The sequence below is a fragment of the Euleptes europaea genome, chromosome 1 (genome assembly GCF_029931775.1).
Source record: "Euleptes europaea isolate rEulEur1 chromosome 1, rEulEur1.hap1, whole genome shotgun sequence".
Taxonomy (NCBI): Eukaryota; Metazoa; Chordata; class Lepidosauria; order Squamata; family Sphaerodactylidae; genus Euleptes; species Euleptes europaea.
This window is the reverse complement of record NC_079312.1, coordinates 171692948-171703093: the sequence shown is the minus strand read 5'-3', so window position 1 is coordinate 171703093 and position 10146 is coordinate 171692948. Positions and strand designations below refer to the sequence as shown.

The following is a 10146-nucleotide window of genomic DNA, read 5'->3' as shown; positions in this document are numbered from 1 at the left end:
TTGGCCCCTGTGTGAACAGAGTGCCGGACTCGATGGGCCTTGGACTGATCCAGCAATGGCTTTTCTTATGTTCCTATGATAGGGCCACCCATGACTGCTAGTCAAAATGAATATGTTTTTATGATAGGGCTACCCATGGCTGCTAGTCAAAATGAATACTAGTCACGATGCATCCCTGTTCTCTCCAGGATCAGAGGAGCATGCCTATTATATTAGGTGCGGTGGAACACGGGCAGGACGATGCTGCCGGCAGTCGTCTTGCTTGGGGGCTTCCCAGAGCCACTTGGTCGGCCCCTGTGTGAACAGACTGCCGGACTGATGGGCCTTGGTCTGATTCAGCAATGGCTTTTCTTATGTTCTTATGATAGGGCTACCCATGACTACTAGTCAAAATGAATACTAGTCATGATGCATCCCTGTTCTTTCCAGGATCAGAGAAGCATGCCTGTTTTTTTAGGTGCGGTGGAACTCAGGCAGGACGATGCTGCCGGCAGCCGTCTTGCTTGGGGGCTTCCCAGAGCCACCTGGTCGGCCCCTGTGTGAGCAGACCGCCGGACTGGACGGGCCTGGGTCCGATCCAGCCTGTCCTTCGGTTCCCAGCCAGAGATCCCCAGCAGCAGATGGAGCCCTTCGAAGATCCGACTCTCCGGCGCGCCCTCGCCATTGGCTGAGGCCGGGCCAATGGCGAGCGCCTCTGACAAACAATGCCACTGTCGGCGCTCGCTTCTCCGCGCGGGCGCCTTCCCCCGTCCCTCGCCGGCGGACCCCTCCCCAGTCCCCCCGCCGGGGCGTGCGCGCTCGCTCGCAGGAGCGGAGCGGGGCAGGGCAGGTGGATCCCCCCGCCCAGGCGCTGCGGGCGGCGGCGGCTGGCGAGGGATGGAGCCCGCCGCGTCCCTCCGCTGAGCCTCCGCCCGCCTCGGCCTCGCGTTCCCGGGCGGAGCCCTGCCGGCGCGTCGGCCCTGAGCGCACCGGCGGCTCTCCTTCCCCGCGCGCCCTGCCCCGAGGAGGAGGAGGAGGAGGAGGCGTCAGCCGGCGGGGCCTCTCCATGCCCGGGCTGCACCCCGCGCTGGGCAGCGGCAGCGGCGCGCCTCCCGACCCCGACCCTCTTTTCTCCTCCGCGGATGGGATTCAAGGGCGGGCGGCCGAGGAGGAGGAGGGCGTGAGCCCGGCCGGCGAGAGCGGCGCCTGCAGCCAAGGTGAGAGCCCGGGCCAGGCGGGTGGAGGAGAGGGAAGGCGGCCGGGCGTCGGAAGGGAACCGTGGAGTTACTTATAAAGTAACCAATGAGAGGGGGGGGGGATAGATTGTTAGCAAAAGTATATACAGTTTAATTTTGGACAGCAGAGAGAGTAGGGGAAGTCAACTTTCTTGGTATTTCTTTTTATTTTTCGAACTAGAATCTGGATGTTAGACTTTTCTTTGTATTGTTCGTTTATGTTTGAGATGAGAAAATAATAAAAAAAATTATTTTTTAAAAAAAGGAAGGGAACCGTGGGGTTACTTATAAAGTAACCAATTGGGGGGGATATATTGTTAGCAAAAGTATATACAGTTTAATTTTGGACAGCGGAGAGTGTAAGGGAAGTCAACTTTCTTGGTATTTCTTTTTATTTTTCGAACTAGAATCTGGATGTTAGACTTTTCTTTGTATTGTTCGTTTATGTTTGAGATGAGAAAATAATAAAAAAAATTATTTTTTAAAAAAAGGAAGGGAACCGTGGGGTTACTTATAAAGTAACCAATTGGGGGGGATATATTGTTAGCAAAAGTATATACAGTTTAATTTTGGACAGCGGAGAGTGTAAGGGAAGTCAACTTTCTTGGTATTTCTTTTTATTTTTTGAACTAGAATCTTGATGTTAGACTTTACTTTGTATTGTTGATTTATGTTTGAGATGAGAAAATAAAAAAAAATATTTTTTTTTTAAAAAGGAAGGGAACCGTGGAGTTACTTATAAAGTAACCAATGGGGGGGGGTATATTGTTAGCAAAAGTATATAAAGTTTAATTTTGGACAGCGGAGAGTGTAGGGGAAGTCAACTTTCTTGGTATTTCTTTTTATTTTTCGAACTAGAATCTGGATGTTAGACTTTACTTTGTATTGTTCATTTATGTTTGAGATGAGAAAATAATAAAAAAAAATTATTTTTAAAAAAAGGAAGGGGACCGTGGGGTTACTTATAAAGTAACCAATTGGGGGGGATATATTGTTAGCAAAAGTATATACAGTTTAATTTTGGACAGCGGAGAGTGTAAGGGAAGTCAACTTTCTTGGTATTTCTTTTTATTTTTCGAACTAGAATCTGGATGTTAGACTTTTCTTTGTATTGTTCATTTATATTTGAGATGAGAAAATAATAAAACATTTATTTTTTTAAAAAAAGGAAGGGAACCGTGGAGTTACTTATAAAGTAACCAATTAGGGGGGGAAATATTGTTAGCAAAAGTATATACAGTTTAATTTTGGACAGCAGAGAGTGTCGGGGAAGTCAACTTTCTTTGTATTTCTTTTTATTTTTCGAACTAGAATCTTGATATTAGACTTTACTTTGTATTGTTAATTTATGTTTGAGATGAGAAAAAACAAAACAAAAATTATTAAATAAAAAAAAAAAAGGAAGGGAACCGTGGAGCGAGGCCAGGCGGCGTGGTGCCTTTGCGCGTTTGGGTCTGCGAATTGTGCTGTTTTTTGTGTGTGTTGGATATATATATACTATATGGTAGTTTACGGACCTAATCGATATCTCAAGCCATTTGCACATAACAAAAGATGTGTTTTTATCAAAGTAATTGTTGGACTGTATGTAAGGGTTTTTTCCCCGCCCTGATCTGGATGGTCCAGGCTAGCCTGATCTCGTCAGATCTCAGAAGCTAAGCAGGGTCGGCCCTGGTTAGTATTTGGATGGGAGACCACCAAGGAAGGCCAGGGTTGCTGTGCGGAGGAAGGCACTGGCAAACCACCTCTGTTAGTCTCTTGCCACGAAAACCCCAAAAGGGGTCGCCATAAGTCGGCTGCGACTTGACGGCACTTTACACACACATGTTGGTTTTATTTTATTTGTTTTTTAGCTTATATTTTGGAAACGTACATCCAGGTTTCTTTTCTTTAAATTTTTTTGGGGGGGCAAGAGAGTGGGGCCCTAAGCTATAGCTTGTTTAGCTTATACTTAAATCTGGCACTGCGTTATGTAGAGGAGTGGGAATCAAACCGCTCTTAACCGCTACATTTTTTCCAAGAAATGAATCGATTTAAGAACAGAAGAAAAGCCCTGCTGGATCAGACCCCGGTCACATTAGGTGACCTGGGCAGTCTCCTAGGGAGCAGACCTCAGAGGGGTTCAGGCACCTGGTTGGCCACTGTGTGAGCACACTGCTGGACTGGATGGGCCTGGGTTTATTATTAATATTTATTATTAATACAACCCAAAACATTCCTAATTAAAATTTCCAAATAATTTATTATAGACTAAAATCAACCAAATTATGATTTGATCTAATTGCAATTGCCCACTGTTAGGGGTTGAACTTTATATGCTGTTGCGCCAAATGTGGCTACCTGTTTTGCCATCTGGGCATTTGTTTCCCAGAGGAGACTCTTAATTCTCCCTTCACCTGAGCTGACTGTGATTTGGCTGAGCGGGAGAATACCTAAATATTGTCCATTATCTTTAGTAAAATGCATGCCAAATGTGCATTTCTCAAGAGCAAACATTTATTTGTTTATTTTATTGCCCTCGCATTTGCATCCCGCCCTAATAGAAAAAACGTAGGTAAAAACATATTTAAAATCAACTTCCCAGCAACAAATAAAACAAGATGGCAATAGTAACATTCAAGAAATAAAGCCACTGAAAGAAACCAGGCCAGGCAGTAACCTCTAACCTAAGTTGGGGGGAGAGGATGGGGAGGCCAGCAATGATGGTTTTGGACAAACTATAGTTTAGTATAGTATTTACTTATTAATTGACAGCAAGTCACAACATACGTAGATTTGCATGGGGCCCCTATGCTTGTGCCCCCCCCAGGCAACTGGCCAGCATGCCCATGCATTAAGACGGCCCTGGTGTGTGTGTGGGAGAGAGGGGGGGCTGGGAAGCATTGCCCCCTTGTTTGGCTCTGCTGCCCGCGATTCCTTAATGCATTGAGCTGAGTGGATCTCGGGGGCCTGTGGGGGGGCCTATCTCTCCACCTGCCCCAAATGACTCCCAGCCTGGCTGTTTTCTAGATGGAGTGATCCCGAGGTTTTTGTTTGCTTTCTCCCCTCTGTTCTGTCAAATGTGGCTTGGCCTGGGCCCGATCTGTTTCCAGTTCGCCTCCAGTGTGTGAGACTTCTCTTTGGTGGTTTTATTGCAGTTTACAGTGGCCCTAGAATAGAATAGCATCATACAGTTGGAAGGGACCGCCAGGGTCATCTAGTCCACCCCCTGCACAATGCAGGAAATTCACAACTCCCCCCCCCCCCGATCTTTATGCGATTCTTTTCTGGCCTGTGGAAGTCTGGATTACGCTTATTATTTTTGTTGGTTTTTAGTCAGTTCATACTTGGCAGTGAGTGAAGGACAGGGGGTTCAGATTGGCTACTCTCTCAGACCTGACCAGGGCCTGAGGTTTAAACCTGCCCCTTGCCTTGTAGGTATAATGTACGTTTTCTGTGCCCCTTCTGTTAGTTTGTAGCAGGCCGTGACTTGAAGGACCAAAGCTGGTTTGTTGAGGAGTCTTGAGTAGCAGTTAGCAAAGGTCAAAAGCTCTCAGGCACCTTGGGAGAATGCACCATTTATATCCCACCTTTCCTCCTGGTTCAATAATAGTTAAAAATGAGTAGCTGCATAGGATTGTACATTTACCTTTAAAACCTTCTGCATGTGTGCATGTTAGGAACATCTTGAAAGATGAGAACATTTATTCTAATGTGACCGTAAAGGGGGGGGGGAAGGCTTCAAATGTCAAGAGATTATTCATACCGCATTGAAGGTGTCAGGGGTTCTCTGCTTGTCTCTGAGGTTGCTTAAAAAAATCACATCCTTTGTGTGGCATGCAGAGAGATTGTAGAAGAATCTAGCACAATACTGTCATAACCTTTATAAGTGTGAGTGTGTGTTTGGGTTTCCCGGGCACTTGACTTTAATCGCTTGGTGAAGAAGCAAAGTCAATAACCTTTGGCCTTTGGGTAGGCAGCGCGAACGCATCCAGGAGGAGAGAAATGTGATGTTTTGTTGGGTTGTCATGGGTTTTCAAGGCAGGGTCTGTTTGATTTTGCTGAGTGGTCTCCCTCAAGGGTTCTTGAAATGCACAGAGGACCTCTCCGTGATGAGGACCTTGGGTTGAACGTTACATCGGATGCGTGGTGGAAGAAAATTGTTGGGGAGAGGGGTGGTTTGATTTCCTTCCCGTCGATACTCCACAGTCAGGAGAGCTTTCCTTTTCACAGTCTGTGCTGTGCAGGGAAAAGGACTGGAGTGAAGTGTCGGCGCACGTGTTTTGTGTACAGAAGTTCTCAGGTTAAATCCTCTGTACCTTCAGTTCAAAGAATCTCAGGTAACCCATCCAGGAGCAGTCTTTTCCTGTTTCCGTGAAGATCTCAGATATGCATTTATCATCCTAATCCTCCAAAAAACAACACCAAAACCTTGGAAGGTTGGAGGAATGGTATACTTCTGCTCTTCTAGCAGACGTTAACTGCCAAATCAATGGTATTTATTACGGTCCAAGACCGGCAAATACAGTAAAAATAAAAAAAAAGTTTAACTGCTAGAAGTTAACCAGTGCAGTGGTTTGGAGCGGTGGAGTCTGATCCAGAGAACCGGGTTTGATTCCCCTCTCCTCCACTTGAGCGACGGAGGCTAATCTGGTGAACTGGATTTATTTCCCTACTCCTACACATGAAGCCAGCTGGGTGACCTTGGGCTAGTCACAGCTCTGTTAGAGCTGTCTCATCCCCACCTACCTCACAGGGTGTCTGTTGTGGGAAGGGAAGGTGATTGTGAGCCGGTTTGAGTCTCCCTTAAGTGGTAGAGAAAGTCGGCATATAAACACCACCTCCTCTTCTTCTTCTTAACAGAGAATTGCTAGATTCTATGCAGCTGCCAGAGACTACTGTGGTTCAGGGTTGATTTAGTGAAATATTCTTGTTATTTTGATACTATTTTATGTAATGATTTTCTGGAAATGTTATTGCTAATGTATGTTTTATACTGCTGGTCCTTGACCGTAATGAGCAACTGACTGAGATCTTGAAAAGAGCAGCTATCAGAGCAAAAGGTATTGGGCTAAATGGACCCAGGGTCCAACTTTGGTTAAGGAAATGTACATACTGGGTAGTTGCCGCTGTTGGCTTGCAACAATTTATATATATATATATATATATATATATATATATATATATATATATATATATATATATATATATATATTTTTTTTGGGCCACCACCCCCTTGGTTCCACAAACCCAACCCCAGTGCCCCCTATCCTATAAGCTTTATTCAAAATAGGGGTTTGCATGACACATTAAAGAAGATAATAACAATAAACTGTCAGAACAGTAACAATTAATTGCACATCTGTTCAAAATCAAATTAAAACTTTTTAGGTGAAACTTATTCAACAAATCTGATGAACTTGATCTAGTGGTACCAGTCTGGGGGAAAAATTCTGATAGTTTCCAACCAAATTTGCCAGCCTGGTTACATAGCTTGATCTATTGTAAATTAGCGAACAACACAGTTGAAGGAGCCCACCTCTAGTGCCCCCCAGCTGCCCCCTTGCCTCTTAGTGCCCCCCTAGGTAATCCCCCCCAGGGGGTGGTACTTCTCACTTTGGGAACCACGGGTCTAGTTCATGTGATAGACACATTTATTTATTTGTTTGTTTTTCTGCTGCCCTTCCTTCATCGGCAGATTGATTTTTCAGGGTTATGTGAAGCAATAAGTCTAAGACACACCCCAGACACACCCAGGAGGGTTCTGTTTCCCTTCCTTTGGTCGTTTTGTATGTGACGTTGAAGAAGAAGGTTTTTATACCTGGCTTTTCTCTATTTTTAAGGAGTCTCAGAGTGGCCTGGAATCCCCTTCCCGTCCTCTCCCCAAAGCAGACACCTTGTTAGGTGGGGCTGAGGGAGTTCAGAGAGAACCGTGACTAGCCCAAGGCCACCCAGAAGGCTTCATGTGGAGGAGTGAGGAACTGAACCCGGTTCTCCAGATTAGAGTCCGCCGCTCGTGTGGAGGAGTGGGGCATCAACCCTGGTTCTCCAGATTAGAGTCCAGCGCTCTTAACCACTACGTCATGCTGGCTCTCTTAAGATGATACAGTCAGTGTCCCCGCAGAAGGTCATGCGTCCGGCTTCCTCCATTCACCCCATATTTAGTGGCGGTTCATCCCCACCTTTCTTGCCAGGAAGTTTTAGTTTTGGTCTCATCTCCAGTAAAGCTGCATTTCCCTTCCCTGTGGGCTGCGAGAAAGCCTTTTTTTATCTGGATCTGGGTTCTTCTAAGCTCTTTGGTCTGGAAACCTCGTCGGGAGCGATTTCTTGGACGGCTTCCAACGCTCCTCTGGCTTCAGCGCTGCTTCTCTGTATACTTCAGTGTTTCCTATTTGCCGAAACACCTGATGTGCGGAGGGGAAATTGCAAAACAAAACAGGGAACAAGAGACTTTAAGCCTTGTGGGTTTTGCATACGTTACCAAACGTATTCAGGGTTTTGGTTCCAGCAGATGGGTTCGCTCTATTCGGGATATCCGTGGATGCAGGGTTATCACCCAGCTCTGATTTGTTTACTTTGCTTAAGGCTTGCAAATAGCTCTGCGGGAGCGCTCTGGAACGCATGTTGAACACACCAAGTTGCCTTGCAGTGACTCAGACCCTTGGTCTATCGAGGCCTGCCTTTCCTATTCATGCTGGCCGTCGGTGGCGGATGTACACTTTTGGGACCCTGAAGCTCGAACTGTTAATGGGGCCCCCTTCGCAACCAGCAACAAGAGGGCAACATCCAACCAGGTCCAAAGGGCCGTGCTGCCCTTGTAAGGACCTTGAGGCCCAATTGGCGGAGAACAGGGTGGTGGGGTGGAGTCCTCGGCAATGGTCCTTGCAGTGACCCCTTCCCAGCAGCAATGAGGTCTGGATGACCGCTGTTGTCTTCTTTTTTAAAAAATATATATTTTTATTGTTTTTCAAAAATTACTATACATTTCATTTGACAATACATCCTATATACCAATCTTTGAATCAATAAACAATTAAAAAATTATTAGGCGTATGTCTTCAATATTGAATATATTTAGTTATAATTGACTTCCCCACTGACTTCCTCCCTCCCTACATAAATCTAGTATCTCCTTTGTATTAATATTTTCTAATCCTAATAGGTTATTATTTTAATGTTATATTTTCCCCTTATTTAATGCATTTCGATAAGTAATATTAATAATGAAAAGAGAAAAAAAAACAAGAAAACCATAAAAGAAAATAAATATATAAAATAAAGATAAAAACAAAACACATTGACATAGTTTTCTCCAGTCACTCATCTGTCATATTATAATAGAGTAGATCTTAAGAAGCTTTAAATACCCCAAGTAAAAAATTAAGTTGAAATTGTTATTTCTCTACTCCCCCCATTTCCCATATTGAGAGTCAAATTGGTATTCTTCCGGCCTTCTTAGCCCTTCTTTTTAAACCTTTTCTTCTGTCTGGAATTTTTGTTGCCATCTGTATGCTTTCTTGGTCTCTTGTCTGAGACAATCTTCACCCATTGCTCCTTGGGCTGTTGATTCTTCTTTTTGTATTCCTGTAGTAGGGTCTGTGACCCTGACCTGGATGGCCCAGGCTAGCCTGATCTCATCAGATCTCAGAAGCTAAGCAGGGTCAGCCCTGGTTAGTATTTGGATGGGAGACCACCAAGGAATACCAGAGTTGCTGAGCAGAGGAAGGCACTGGCAAACCACCTCTGTTAGTCTCTTGCCATGAAAACCCCAAAGAAGGGGTCGCCATAAGTTGGCTGCGACTTGATGGCACTTTACACACAGTAGGGTCTGTCAGCTCATTATTTCTTGTCAAAAGGTTTTTGATATCTTCCAATGAGTTTACAGCATGTTTAACCTGTTTGTAGGTGAAGGTAAATCCTTGTGGTAGCAACCAGCTGTATTTTATTCCCTTGTTTCTCAGTATCTCAGTGAAGTCTTTATAGATGTTTCTCTTTGCAATCAGGTGACGAGGAATGTCTTTGAGAATTATTAACGGTGTATCATCTACACTTAGATGATTCTCCAAGTGAAGTTTCATAGTGAGTTTTTCATCCTGATGTCAAAGAGGGAGATCAAGATCTCTCTAGCTTTTGTTTTCTGTATTCAAGTTGACAAGGGGATTCTGTATATCTTGTTTATTGTGTGATTTAATTCTTGTTCATTTAAATGAAATATATTAGCAAGTGATTTTATGATGGTCTCTCTAGTGTCCCCTAGTCTTTCAGGTAGATTGCGTATACGCAGGTTGGATTCTCTCAGTTGCAGGTCCAAAACAGCTAATTGGTCCTTCACTTGCTCTTCCTGAAGACTCGCTGTTGTCTTCTTCAGTGGGGTTGTTCTATGGTAGATGCATTGGTTCATTCACTGATAGAGAGGCAGAAGGCCATCAGAGGGGGCTTGTTAGGATAAAGAGGTGAAAATCTGATTATTTTTTTTGGTGTTAAAATGCACAAGCGAGACGAGTGCAGCTTGAATTGAGAATTCAGATGTCTTTTTATGGTTCTGATTGGCTCTGGCCTAAGGGCCGAGCTATAGAACTATTAAGCCTTGCACCAACGAAGGATTCGAGGATCCAGATGCCAAAATGTAGGCTATAAATAGATTCTGGGGAGCTCAGCGAGCCCGTGCCGGTGGGGGTTCGGGCACTGCAAGCCCCCGAGAAAATTTTGAAATCTGACCAATGACAGGGACATTTGGAGGCCATATGAAATGGGTATTAGAGCATATTCTAAGGTCAGTATTAAGAACTTCAACCCATTGGCTTATGATTCTATCACAAAAATAGGCTCATTTTAATAACAGATACTTAAAAAAAAAAAGCTCCATCCAGTTTGTTGAAACATTTACTCATTAAAAAAAAGTTGCTTCAGGGCCCCTCTGGGATTAGGGGTAGGGGTAGATCCGCCACTACTG

The 10146-nt window shown here is 44.6% G+C and overlaps 1 protein-coding gene across 1 annotated transcript in view; it reads left to right on the top strand.

Moving 5' to 3' along the window:
* Positions 1 to 1118: 1118 nt before the first annotated feature.
* HDAC7 (histone deacetylase 7) overlaps positions 1119 to 10146 on the top strand; it is a 150388-nt gene continuing 141360 nt past the window's right edge. The window contains exon 1 of the mRNA XM_056867129.1: positions 1119 to 1196. The gene's annotated coding sequence lies outside the window, so the exon portion shown is untranslated. The remainder of the gene's footprint in view (positions 1197 to 10146) is intronic.